The sequence below is a fragment of the Pogona vitticeps genome, chromosome 4 (assembly GCF_051106095.1).
Source record: "Pogona vitticeps strain Pit_001003342236 chromosome 4, PviZW2.1, whole genome shotgun sequence".
Taxonomy (NCBI): Eukaryota; Metazoa; Chordata; class Lepidosauria; order Squamata; family Agamidae; genus Pogona; species Pogona vitticeps.
The window spans coordinates 165440001-165454145 of record NC_135786.1 but is presented as its reverse complement, the minus strand read 5'-3'; the positions used below and the strand labels follow the sequence as shown (position 1 = coordinate 165454145).

Here is a 14145-nt window from a genome sequence, read left to right as displayed (position 1 = left end):
CCATTCTCTATGGCCAGCATCTTCAGAGGACAGGAGTCAGAACTCTGCCTGTGCTCTGGTGCAGTTTGTTTGGATAGTTGAGTATTTACAGCTGTGGGATCAGCTTTTGTCCTCTTCAGGGGATGGGTGCTTACATACAAACCTTTATTAGCATTAAAAGTACAGAGTGCTTTAGACAAGTGGAGAAAGTGTGAGGAGTAATAAAACCATGAGCAATTTAAAATTAGGAAAGGAAGAGTGACCGTGGGCTATACCTGGGAGAAAGCCTCTCTGATTTGAATCACAGTTTGTAAAAGACAAGTAACGAAGGTAGTGACATGATTAGTTGTCCCCTGGACTAAAAAGCGGACCTTGGCCTTATCAGAGCGACCTTGATAGCCAGAGAGCAATGGATCTAAAAATCTTCCTCGGAGGCTATTATAAAAGGGGCAATCCAAAGGAACATGGGAAACTGTTTCAATGGCATCTTGGCTGCAGGGGCATCATCTCAGATTATAAGAGACTCTACAGAATCTACCAAATAAAATAGCCAAGGGTAGTACATTAAATCTTGCCAGCATGAATGCTCTTCTTTGGTAAGGATCGGTTAAAAGGGAAAAATAGGGAGCTAAAAGCCCTGAATTCAGGGATAGACCCAGGTAACTAGAGGAACAAGTTTTTCGAGCTGACTCTGACAAATATTGGAGTTGAATATCTAGCAATCTACATTTGATTGATTGAAATAGTGCCGAAGTAGAGGACAAGTAGAATGCATCTAAGGAAATTCCTAAGAACATAATTTTCTTCTGGATCACGGTCAACCATTTGGATGCATGATGATCCATCAACACTGAAAAGGTAAGAGAGTTCTGGTTAGAATTAAATAAAAGATGGCATCAGACCCTGAAGGTCGAGAGTCAGGCAATCCAGTTTCCATGCATATTGCAGCATAGGGGACACTACTGGGTAATCCGAGTATTTTCTTCAGGAAAGCCTTCAGTGGTATGAGAGAAGACTTCGATCCATGTAGGAACACCATATAAGAGTTGGGAGCGGTATTTTGTGTTGAAAGTTTTTAAGGCCATAGGGACATATCAGTTCCCTTGCAGATAATGGGATTATTATTATTATTATTATTATTATTATTATTATTATTATTATTATTATTATTATTATTATTATTATTATTATTATTATTATTATTATTATTATTATTATTATTATTATTATTATTATTATTATTTATTTGATTTATATCCCGCTCATCTGATACATCTGTACCACTCTGAGCGGCTAACAACAATATTAATACAATTATAGGAACATAAAATAAAAATATCGATTAACAAAGATAACATAAATCATAAATAACAAATAAAGAGAAAAATAACTTAAATTAAATTAAATGCTGGCAGGAGGGAAGGCCTTAACATAAAGCCATGTTTTTAGCTGAGTTTTAAATGTGCCCAGGGAAGGGGCCGCGCGGATCTCAGGAGGGAGATTGTTCCAAAGGTGAGGAGCCACCGCCGAGAAGGCCCGGTTTCGTGTCTTCTCCCTTCGGGCCTCCCTCGGTGTCAGGCTCCTCAGCCTCACCTCCTGGCTCGCGCGGGTGATCCGGGTAGAACTTGGTGGGTGAAGGCGTTCCGCCAGATATCGAGGTCCCAAACCGTTTAGGGCCTTATAAGTGAGCATTAAAACTTTGAAGTCAATACGGAAACGAATGGGCAGCCAGTGCAGTCTAGCCAGGATGGGAGAGATATGATGGTATTTTCTCCCACCAGTGAGAAGTCTGGCTGCTGCATTCTGCACCATCTGAAGTTTCCGTATCAGCCTCAAAGGTAGCCCCACGTAGAGCGCGTTGCAGTGGTCTAATCTTGAGATTACAAGCGCATGCACTAAGGTAGTGAGGGCCCCCGTGTCGAGATAGGGCCGCAGCTTGGCAATCCGCCAAAGATGGAAAAAGGCGGAGCAGACCACCGACGCCACCTGTGTTTCCATGGTAAGCGTCGGGTCCAGGTGTATGCCCAAGCTGCGGACCCCACTCACCGGAGTCAAGGTCGCCCCCCCAAACGAGAGAGAGTCGACCGAGCCACCAACCACGGGGGGCCCCACCCTCAGGACTTCCGTCTTGTCCGGGTTCAGCCTCAGGCCATTCTCCTGCATCCATTCCAGTACTGTCCCCAGGCAGCGCTGGAGGGACAGGACGGCATCACCTGCAGTTGGTAAAAAGGAGATGTAGAGCTGGGTGTCGTCAGCATACTGGTGACACGAAGCTCCACACCCCCTGATGATCCCAGCTAGCGGCCTCATGTAGATGTTAAATAGCATTGGGGAGATAATCGACCCCTGTGGAACCCCACAATTGGAGCTCCACGGGGCCGAGACACTCTCCCCAAGCTGAACTCTCTGGGGACGATCCTCCAAGAAGGAACGGAGCCAGGCTAACGCCAGGCCACCGATTCCCAACTCAGAGAGTCTCCCCAGGAGGATACCGTGGTCGACGGTATCAAAGGCTGCCGAAATATCGAGGAGGACCAACAGAGACGTTTTGCCCCTGTCAGCCTCCCTCAGCAGGTCATCATACAGGGCGACCAATGCCGTCTCTGTACCGTGGCGCGGCCTGAAGCCCGACTGGAATGGATCCAGGGCATCTGTTTCATCCAGGAGAGCCTGAAGCTGGTCTGCCACCACCCTCTCCACCACTTTGCTCATGAAAGAAATATTGGCGACGGGCCTATAGTTGCCAACTTCGTCCGCCGCCAAGTTGAGTTTCTTTCGAATGGGCCTAATGAGTGTCTCCTTGAGGGCAGGCGGAAACCTGCCCTCAAGGAAAGACCCATTTATTATTGCTGTGGCCCATTCAGTTGTTTTCGGCCTGGCTGCTTTGATTAGCCAGGCCAGGCAAGGGTCCAAGGAGGAGGTGGTGGCCCGACAGCGGTCAAGCACCCTGGTCACAGAGTCAGGCGTTACCGGCTGAAAAGAATCGAAAATAACCGGGCAAGACGGAGCGCTGGACATCTCAGCTCGATTCACTGCGTTCAAAAAGGGAGAGAGCTCCCGGCGGATGGCCTCCACTTTAGATTTAAAAAATGCTGCAAATTGGTCCGGAGAAAAACTAGGGGGAGGCCCATCTCCCGGGCCAACTCCGGATAGGTCGCGCACTATACGGAAGAGCTCCGCCTGCTGATTGGATGCTTCGCTTATCCGGTTAGCGAAGTATGATCTACATGCAGCCTTCACCTTATTCAGGTAAAGGTTAGTTGCGACCTTGACAGCTATCCAATTATTATCCGTCGGGTTCTTCCTCCATCTACGTTCTAGCCTTCTCCTTATTCGCTTCATCGCCCGGAGCTCCTGGTTAAACCAGGGCGCCGGACGAGTTCTGCGCCGGAGAGGGCGTTTGGGCGCGATCGTGTCTACTGCCCTGGTGGCAGCGGTAGACCAGCAGTCCACCAGGACGTCGACAGGAGCACTAGCCAGTTCAGCCGTAATCCCTCTCATGGCATCCTGAAAACCAATCGGATCCAGTAGTCTTCGAGGGTGGGCCATTAAAATAGGCCCCTGCTCCCTGCGGAGGGGGAGGGCCACTGTGAGGTTACATTTAATCAGGTGGTGATCTGACCATGACAAGGGGACTGACACCAGGTCCGCCACCATCAGACCACTCTCGCCCCAATTGGAGGAAAAGACCAGGTCCAGAGTATGACCACCCACGTGGGTGGGGCCATTGACATGCTGGGACATGTTCAAGGAAGCCATGGTTTCCAGGAACTCAAGAGCTGGCCCAGTAACCTCTGCCTCCGCATGCACGTTGAAATCACCCAAGGCCAGAAGCCTTGGGGAGACCAACAGTGCCGCGGAGACAAAGTCGGCCAGCTCCGGAAGGGAAGTGGCTGGGTCGCAGGGAGCGCGGTAGCCCAGCAAAATCCCAATTCCATCCCTGGCCCCTATCGACACGTGGAGCGCCTCTAGACCCGGCCTCACCACCGAGGAGCGCCTGGTAACCTCCAAGCTGGATTTATAAACAATGGCAACTCCCCCTCCCCGTCCTTCCAGTCTACCCTGGTGCTGGACATCATAACCGGGCGGGCAGATGAGAGCTAGGGGAGGACCACCCTCCCCATTGAGCCACGTCTCGGTTATACATGCCAGGTCTGCATCCTCCTCCAGGATAAGATCATGAATCAACTGGGGCTTATTCGATACAGACCTGGCATTCAACAGCACCAGGGTTAGAGTGGAAGGCTGGCTGAACTGATTACCTCGATATTGGAGGTTGGTCACAGCCTCAGAACAGCGAACAGCCTTCAAACATCTGTTCGCTGTTCTACTAACACGAGCAGGGGCTGTGCCAGCGCCATATCGCCCTCTACCCATGACCACCGGAATATTAAAAGGCCCCTCGCTGGGCAAGCAGGCCTCCCACTCCATGCCAGACAGAAGGAAAAAAAAAAACTTAGAAAACAAACACTAAAAATATGAAACTTAACAAATAAACATAATACGTTATCATACAAAATATAAACATAATACAAAGTAAATTAATTTAAATTAAATAATGTATTAAAAACATAAATAACATAATAAAATAGTAAGAGTGTTACCCCCCCCATCTAGATCAAGTCCATCCTCTTCCACCTCACAGCCTTGTCCTTTAAGTTTTACTGGTCTTGATGTACTTAATAATGGTGGTAATTTTTCAAAGGCTGTTTGGGATGATATTAAGTCCAAAGAGAATGCCGAAGTGAAGATGTTACTCACGAGTTGGTTCAAAATAATGAGCGCAGGCAGCGTCGGGGGCAATAAAAACCAGGCTAAAGAGTGGTCAGTCCCTGGTTTCCCCCTTACCCTTCCTTGAAAAGGTGACCAGATGTTTTTACAATTAAACCAGGAAAGGCAGGATGAGCAGTCTGAAGCTGGAAGGGGAGCTACCAGCAGGGAGCCCAGCATGGCGGCCGTCCAGCAAGTTGGCTCAGAGTTTGGACGATGAGGATCTTCCTTCCGCCACCTCGCCACAGACAATCCGCCTCCACGCCCCAGCAGCCGGCGGTCCACAGACCCCACAAACAGCGCGGTCTCCGCAGCCAGTCCCAAAAGAATTAAAAGAGCGGTTCCAAACCAGGACCTCGACCATGCAGTCGGAGCGAAGACCGATTGATGGGATGGGTGATTGTGGTGATCAGCGTGTTTTTTGTTGTGGGTGTATTGTCGTGATAAAAGGGAGAGTTTATCTGTCACTGTGATTGATGGGTGTCGTTAGCTGGTCTTTTGTGTGCAGTGATCACCAATCCTTATTGCTGGGTAGAGTTTGTTGACCTTTTTCAGGCTGTATTTTTCAGTGCTGGGAGCCAGGCTTTGTTGAGTTTTAAACTTTCTTCTTTTTTGTTGAAGTTCTGCTGGTATTTGTGGATTTCAATGGCTTCCCTGTGCAGTCTAAAATAATGATTGCTGGTGTTGTCCAGTACTTCAGTATTTTGAAATAGAATTTCATGTCCAGCTTGTTTTGGGGCATGTTCATCTACTGCCAATTTTTCCAGTTGTTTTAGTCTGCAGTGCCTCTCATGTTCTTTGATTCTGGTGCGGATGCTGCATTTTGTGATTCCAACACATACCTGGCCACAACTGCAAGGTATTCGGTATACTCCTGAAGTGGTGAGGGGGTCCCTTTTGTCCTTTGCTGACCATAACATTTATTGTATTTTTGTGGTGGGCTTGAATACTGTTTGTAGGTTGTGTTTTTTTCAAAAGTTTCCCCATGCAGTCTGTGACCCCTTTGACGTATGGCAGAAATACTTTATTTGTGGGTGGCTGTTTTTCCTCTTCAGTTTGGTGTTGTTTTCTTGGTTTGATGGCTCTTGTGATTTCATTTTTGGAGTAGCCAATTATTTAATGTCTTAACACATGTATTCTCGAAAAACATCTTAACACGTGCGTTTGTAATTAGTTTCAGTGAAATATGAACAGGCCAATGATCCGGTAAAAGGGAGAAGAACTTCCATTAATCACCTCAACCTTGTAAAGCAATCCCACAAAATCTACTAGGTAATAAAAATATCTACTAGCTGAGCTTACCTCTCGTAACTGTAAAACAGAAGCTAAATCCCAAAGATCCAAAAGTAATGGTTCAAAGGTCAGTAGCAGCATTAATAAAGCAAATCAACCACCTAAACAAATTGGTCTTCAAGCCTTATTAAAGGCCACAACTGAGAAATAACCAGTGTGATGGTTATCTCCAGTTTTTTATATCTGTGTCTCCCCTCCCCCCTCCATTGAAAGGAGAAAAGAACAGCAGAGGAACGGAATATCACAACTGCTCTCATTGTATTCTTTTCAATATTCCTCCTTATAAGATATATCAGGTTCCAAACCTGTACAACACTATAAATACTCATACAGGCAGGCGTAATCCTGTACTTTGCAGATAAGGTGTACCTTGTCTGAGCAAGATTATCCCCTCCTTGCATACCATGGGGCATGGAGAACTTCCCCATAAACATGGGGAGCCAGAAATAGAGAGGGCAGGATTGCAATGTGATCTTCAGTCCCCCCCCCCTCCACATTTGTGACATATCCATGTCAATGCCTGGAAAGAGCTGGGCTCCCAGTATGCCTTTTAAAAAATAATACTTCTCATCTACTTTAACATAAAACCTTTTATGTAACTTTTCCAGACAGGTTAATTAACAAAATAGTTAACTGTATTAAAATCTAGTTTAGTCTTCTGAAGCATTTCTAGGCAAGGAGATTCTAGATTAGAAGACCCTACAGCATTTCAGCCGTTGCCAGTCATCATTCTGTACAGCTTGATACTCTAAACTCTCATAATGAAGTCACCAAGCAGCCCACCAGAGAGACAATGAGGCACATCGGTTGCCTGGCAAACCTTACCTTTGTTACTGCCCTCTTCCAGTTTTACATGGGCAACAAAAACATGACTCATTGCCATTGGTTTGGAATGTAACAGGTTGTTGCATTTGGCTGCATTTTATTCCTTTTATTTTGCATTACTTATATTACTTATAAATAAATTATATTACTTATATTACTCATATGGTTACAGTGCAATGCTTCTGGAAATGAAGGATTGGCCAATTGCACACCATTGCCCAGGGAATGAATGTACTGTACTTGCAAAACTTTTCCATTCTTCAGGGAGGATCCTTCCCAGTCTATTATTGGGCTGGTATAGCCCCTCCAGAAGTATGTTGAGAGGTCCTAGCAAATAATGAATGAAACAAGCCAATACAGCACCAACACATCCTCTTCAGGGACACCAATCCCCTAGATGATGGCTAAAATTAAGGTAAAGTTTTCTGAATATATCTGAAGCTCTAAATATTAAACCAGAAGAGGCTAGGCCAAGCCTATGGAGAACAGAAACAACACACCTTGCCAAATGGATGGGTGTTAAAAAGCAGACATGGGATATTCATGGGATACAAACATGAATATTGGCATCACAGGTGCCAGCAGAAACTGAACCCTCCCCCCCAAAAAACCCCTCCAGTCTCCCCACTCAGCTGCTGAGTGTTTGGCTGTGTGGAGAAGCGGGGAAGTGCCAGCTGGGCTACTTCCACAATTAGCACTGTGACTGATAATGGTTCCGTGCGCTGCACGGAGAGGGCCAAATAGACTAGCAGGTTCTGAGGGCAGGGTTTGGTTTCTGCTGGCATCTGTGGTGCCAATATTCATGTTTGTATCCCTCAGGATACAAATAGCCCATGTCTACTAAAAAGTGTATCCACCAGGACAAGACTTCTGGAAAGCAAACTCTTTTCCCATCAGGGTAAGACTCTAGCTGGAGCATCTGGAAGTCACTTAGACTTTGAAACAAAGTAAGATCAAAAAAGTAATCAACTAAAATGGAGCTACTTGGACACAGAACAAACTTTCTGTGACTGTGGAGAAATTAAATCAATGCAGCACCTTCAGTACATGCCTGTAATTTATGCCCCATCATGTGTACGAAAGAAGATCTAGCAAATGGTTGAGATAATGCTACTGAAGTATCCTGCTTATGGTCAAAAACTGTCTAATTCTCTTAACATTTTAATTACATACACACACACACACACACACACACACACACACAGATATATATTATTTTTTATTATGCAACACTTTGATGTGAATAAAGAAAGATATTCATGTGTCTTGTCTTGGTAGCTTCTGCTCCAAGTTGAATGTATGAATGAATCAATGAATTAATACATTGCACAAACAGGCAGTAAATTTATTTCTTGATTGGGCCACCTGATCACACTTCCAAGACAACAGGTTCAGAGGTTCTCGTGTAAGGTAGAATTTATTGACTATAATGATGGTAAACAAAATGCAACAGACTGTATGGGATGGAAGACTCCACTTAAGAATTTTGTTTCAAGGAAGGCTTCCATCCCTCCATCCGTTGCAACAGTGACAGTGTTGAACAATGCATTGGCACACTGACAGTTTATCTGTCATTGTTGATTTTATGATATAGAAAACATATGTGTAACTTTTTTAAAAAGGCATGTATAAACTGGTGAAGGCTGCAATGCAAGAAACTGTATTTAGAGGAAGGAATAAGTATGTACTTGGTATATTTTCTTTTCAAACAAATCCCCCACAACTACCTTTTCTTCCCCACTTTCTTCCCTTTTGCAGATTTTAATTCCAGATGAATCATGATTATTACTTTGGTCCATATGCATAAAATAAAATTTGTCATCTTCTCCTGCAGCTGTTTTCTCATTATCACACATATTAAAATATGCTGTAGAAGTATTTCTTGTCACTGTCCATGCAACTAAAGATGTAAAACCTTTCCCCTTATTTGGGTGTTTCTTCCAAAGTATGTAGACTGAGCTGTAAGTAAAGGCTCTCTAAAGTGGGGAGGGCAATTCAACATGAAAAGCTACCATGAGAACAGGGCAGGAGTAAAATCGGAAACAGATGAGAAACTATAAATTCCCATTTTATGCTGTCAACCCACCAGGGATTGCTCAGAAAAAGGCAAATTGGTGACAAATAGAACTCATTTCAAATTGTAGCATACAGAACCAGTCCTTATTTCCTTATCCTGGCTTATTCAGCAAAGGAGAGGAAAAAATAATTAAATAGAATCGTTTTCTCATAAGTGAATTTCATACAATTGTTTTTAATGCTGCAAAATCCTATTGAGCAATTTATCTGTTAAGAATAGAGTACCCTCCTTACCCTACTCATGAACCCATAAAATGCCCAATTGGCAGGCAAAGTTCAAGGAGGGAGGGCTTCCTCCCTTCCAGTAATCTAGTATGATTGCCTTTTAAGTTCATGTTCTTTACATGTTCACTGATCAGGATTGTGGAGCCTCCACGAGATTCATGGACCAGGTCCTAAATGTTAGCTTCAACAGTATTCCTCCACAGAACAGTGAGGGAAAATTGAAGCCACATCCCTAAATAGCAAGGAAACATCATTTAAAATATGTCTTCCCCATCTTGTGCCCCCCCCCAACAGCTTTGCCAAGATGAAAAGGATTTTATGGGAGCCTCGAGATCTTCCAGGATAATTTAAAAAAAAATTATTTCCAAAAAATCCTTATACAAGATCAGCTTAGGTGGTGTAGTTGTATGAAGAGGATTTCGGCTGTTTTATAGTTCTGTTACTCTACATATTATGAACTATGTTAGAACTGTAACTATGTTCAAAAAAAAGTCATGCTGTCAAAATTTTACTCTGGGTACAATCTAAGCGTTTTGACTATCAAACGTCCATGCTTAGCAATGGACCATAAGTATAACGTGGCTGTGGTTCTATTATAAGCCCTAAATGAGTTTTCTTCTCATCTCTTCATTTGCGCTGAATAGGTAGAAAATGTTCCATTTGAGTCTGGACTTTCAAGCACATGATAGCAACCCTCCTTATTCTCAAGAGTTACTGCCTGGTCATTGCCACTGTAAGTAATTGTTCTCCTTTATGCAGGAACAAAGAGAGCTTCGTTGCACATGTAGGACAACAGGTGTACAAGATATGCAGGTGTGTGGGTGCATGTTGCTGATATTTGCAGAACCATTTTTGTGAGTTATTTATTACTTTGCATGAGATTTGCCATTATTTTTAATTCATGTCTAACTTCAGAAGTTTCACAGCTGCTAGCTGTTGCAACCTCCTGTTTTCTTTCTAAAGGAACACCATTTCCAAAACAAATCCAACTCTCCTTCACTCCCTCACTCCATCACATATTCTATTTCCTGTTCTTATGAGTCTGGAGATGGACTGTCGTGTGCTTTGAACACATCAATAAATGGATGCTGATTGCTGAGCAATATAGAGGTTGGGTTCCTTCTGCTCTAAGGTCCCTCCTCTCAGAGTTGTCTTGAAGACTAGGAACACGGAGGAAAATCTGAGTACTTTGTCGCTGTCTTTCATTCCACCCCAAATGAGTCACGGAAAAAAGTGTGGGATGGTCTTTACAAAAGAATTTGCGCTCAGGTTTTTGCGAGCTGTGAGAACACTCATTGGAGACAACTGTATCCTCAAGTCTTGAATAAACAATCACAGCTCTGTGCAACTCCATACTTGTTAGCCAGATTCTACTAAGAGGTTCCTGGCTTGCCATGGTTACTTGTCTTTTAAACCAACGACTTCCCCCAATGCAACCCTTTCCTCTTTTTTTTTTTTTGCCAAGATTCTTTTGCTTGCTTGGCAGTGCTTCATTCTCATTTGAACTTTTGCCCTCTTTTAATCTCTTCCAAATTTTACACTAAAAGAACTTTTAACTGATACCTTTTGTTGCCCAGGATTCCAGTGGGGTGTGAGAATCAAGCTGGAGATCTGCTTGCTCTAATGAGCTCAAGCGACTCTCTTCTTCCTCTGAGTAACCAGCAACTGACAATGACAGGCATCCATGGGAAGTCTGGAAACAAAAACACAAGAGCACAAGATGCTAGCCAGTTCCTGAAGCAAAGCTAGAGAATGAAAAGGATAAACACAAAGGCACTCCCCCCCCGTTCTTCCAGGCCATTCAGTAAGAGATTTACTTATATTTAACACTTCCAGAATCCATTCCACTTGAATTCAGTCAAGGATAACACAGCTGAAACCAGTGTAAAACACTGCTTTGGGTCCAAGATCTGAATCCTTCCCTTGTTCTTTACTCCCATGCCAGGGAGTAACCAGCAGTACACTGGGGAGCAAATAATAGACAACTTGAAAGGAAATGAGGGGATCTCCTCTTGGAAAATACCTCTACCTATGCAAAAAACAAAAACAAAAACCAAAACAAGCTATGGGGCAAACAGTACCTGTCTAGCTTGTTTTTCTATAAACACAGCTGACTTTTAAAAACTCATAAATCGAGGGCCAAATTCCTGCTCTTTGTGGAATAGAACCTCTGTTATTCTTTATTTCTTTCTCTATAAGCAACCCACCCCCCTCCACAGGATTTCTCTACCTACTAGCCCAAACCACACAGTCCATAGGCATTACATACACAAAATGTTTTAGGTTGGTGGCCTATATAAACATGTTGTTATTATGTGCTGTCAAATCACCTCAAACTCATGGTGACCCTATGAATGAACAGTCTCCAAAATGTCCTGTCCTCAGCCACCCTGCTCAGCTCTTGTAGTTTCAAGCCCATGGCTTCATTTAGAGGGTCATCTCATCTCATATTTTGTCTTTCTCTTTTCCTGCTGCCTTCCACCTTTCACAGCATTATTGTCTTTTCCAGAGAATCCCATCTTCTCTTGATATGCCTAAAGTAGCACAGCCTCAGTTTCAGTGTTTTGGCCTTGAGATAGTCTGGTTTGATTTGATCTACGACCCACCTATTTGTCTTTCTGACAATGCAAGGTATCTACAAACCTCTCCTCCAGCACATTCCAAATGAATCAATTATTTCCTGTCAGCTTTCTTAACTGTCCAGCTCTCCTGCACATACTTGGGGACTGAGAAATGCAAGAGTGTGGATGATCTTGGTCTTGGTCTCCAATGACACATCCTTACATCTGATTATCTTTTCTATTTCCTTCATTGCTGCCCTTCCTAGTCCCAGACTTCTTCTCATTTCTTGGCTGCAGTCTCCATTTGGATTAATGATGAAACCAAGGTATACAAAATCTCTATTTCAATTTCTTCGTTGTTGGTATTCAAGTTGTGTAGTTCTTCTGTAGACTGAGGTAGACCTTTGTTTTCTTAACATTCAGCTGCAATCCTGCTTTGGCACTTTCTTCTTTCACTGTGCCTAGCAGTTGTTTCAAGTCCCTGCTGCTTTGTGCCAGTAAGATGGTGTTGTCTGCATATCTTAAATTATTTATGTTTCTTCGCCCAATTTTCACTCTTCCTTCATCTGAATCTAATCTGGCTTTCCATATGATACGTTCTGCATACAGACTGAACAGATAAGGGGATAAAACTCTTATTTAACCCCTTTGGCTATAGGAAACCATCCTGTCTCTCCATATACTGTCCTAATGATATCTTCTTGTCCATAATACAAGTTACATATCAGGACAATCAAGTGCTGAGGCACACCTATTTCTTTCAGAACAACCCATAATTTCTCATAATCTACACAGACAAGGCTTTGCTGGGGTCTATAAAGTACAGACTGATCTTTGGTAATGAGATAAATGAAACAGCCATTCTCTCTCAGGGCAAATGTCACTGCAATGCTGAATCTATGTTCCCAAATGAAAATTCCCCAAATTTTGACAGTAAGCAGCAGGTTGCAATACTAAAGCTTTCTTGAAGTATCAATGCTCCTGCATCAAGAACTGAAAGTTGTTTCACTGAAGTAATTGAGTATTCCCACAGTGTATGTGAGCTCCTGACCTTACGTCTAGGCAGCAATGACCTCTTGTAATCATTTACTATGCCTTTGGACACTCCTGTGCCTTTTCTGAACCAGTGGGAGAAAAATATGTCCCATTTCTATGTTAGGAACTACAGTGATATGCATTAAGCTATGGCGGGAGACAGAGTGAGGGAGAACATGAAGGAAAATCGACTTAGGAAAATACAAAAGCTAGAGGCAATCAATAACATATGGCATAAAGTAAAAGGAAAAAAAATCTTTTAAGTGGCCAGGCTTAAATGTCAAGAGTACTAGAACAAAACAGCTCAAAGCAGAAGTGTGCATGGCAGCAGGATACACTTACAACATCGCAGAAACCAAGCTCGGAACTAAGTTGGAAAACAATGGCAAGGAAAAACCACAAAAAATATGGTGACACTATTGATTCTAATACATACTAGTGAGGCAAAGGGGAATTATATCCTACTACTGTTGCTGCCTCCACCTGTTTGAAAATTAGGCCATGCCATTAATCTTCTACAAGGGCACCTGAACTGAATATTCCTTGAGATTTCATCCCACCATATGGTTATGTGAGGCAGACTTCCAAATTTTAGAGTTGTTTCTTTGAAAATCATGCTCACTACACTTTAAGTTTTAAAAAAAATTATACTACATATTAAAGTTCCACTGATGATCCTCCTACCTCTACCATTTACCACCTCCTCACTCTGTGGCCACAATCCAGTGTCCCTGTTGCCCTCAGCGCTGTCACAATGTCAATGGCAGCAAACATTTGCCACTTAGGGGTCCAAGTCATCAGTGTCCCATTCTCTGATGTTTCAGAGACCATAGGGCAGCTCTAGTCATCTCATATAGGTGAGGCAGCAATGCTTAAGGAAGGTTTTTTTAAAAAAACAACACTTTGTGCGACTGCTGCCAGGATTTGTACAATAAGAAGACTTATGGGTCATTACTTCACTCTCTGTTCCAGGTGACACAATGGGCCTAATGTTGGTGTATTGCAACCCAGGAGGGACGGGAAATAGTAGATTATTTTACTTGAGCCCACCATGTCATTTAGATTCTCTCTCTCTCTCTCTCTCTCTCACACACACACACACACACACACACACACACACACATGCATATGCCCCTCCACAACAAGGTAGAAGTACCAGTTTGAAATATGTGGAGTTGGGTGCTCGTACTTTAAACTTATCTTATGCATTAAACCTGAACTTTCTCCCCCTTCAGCACTGCTGGCACTGAAATTTTTCTATCCTTTGAAAAAACATAGCAATTTCATGAGACTTCAGCCAGCAACCTGAGACCTGGTAGACCTATTGCTACCATTCATTCCCACCCACCCCAGCTTTCTTCTTGTGTTTACCACCTCAGCT

At 43.4% G+C, this 14145-nt stretch overlaps 1 long non-coding RNA gene across 1 annotated transcript in view; it reads right to left on the bottom strand.

Annotated features, from left to right (window-relative positions):
• LOC144589231 (uncharacterized) overlaps positions 1 to 14145 on the bottom strand; it is a 242047-nt gene that overhangs the window by 130010 nt on the left and 97892 nt on the right. Inside the window, exon 3 of the long non-coding RNA XR_013545218.1 lies at positions 10732 to 10861. This is a non-coding gene — a long non-coding RNA (uncharacterized LOC144589231). The remainder of the gene's footprint in view (positions 1 to 10731; positions 10862 to 14145) is intronic.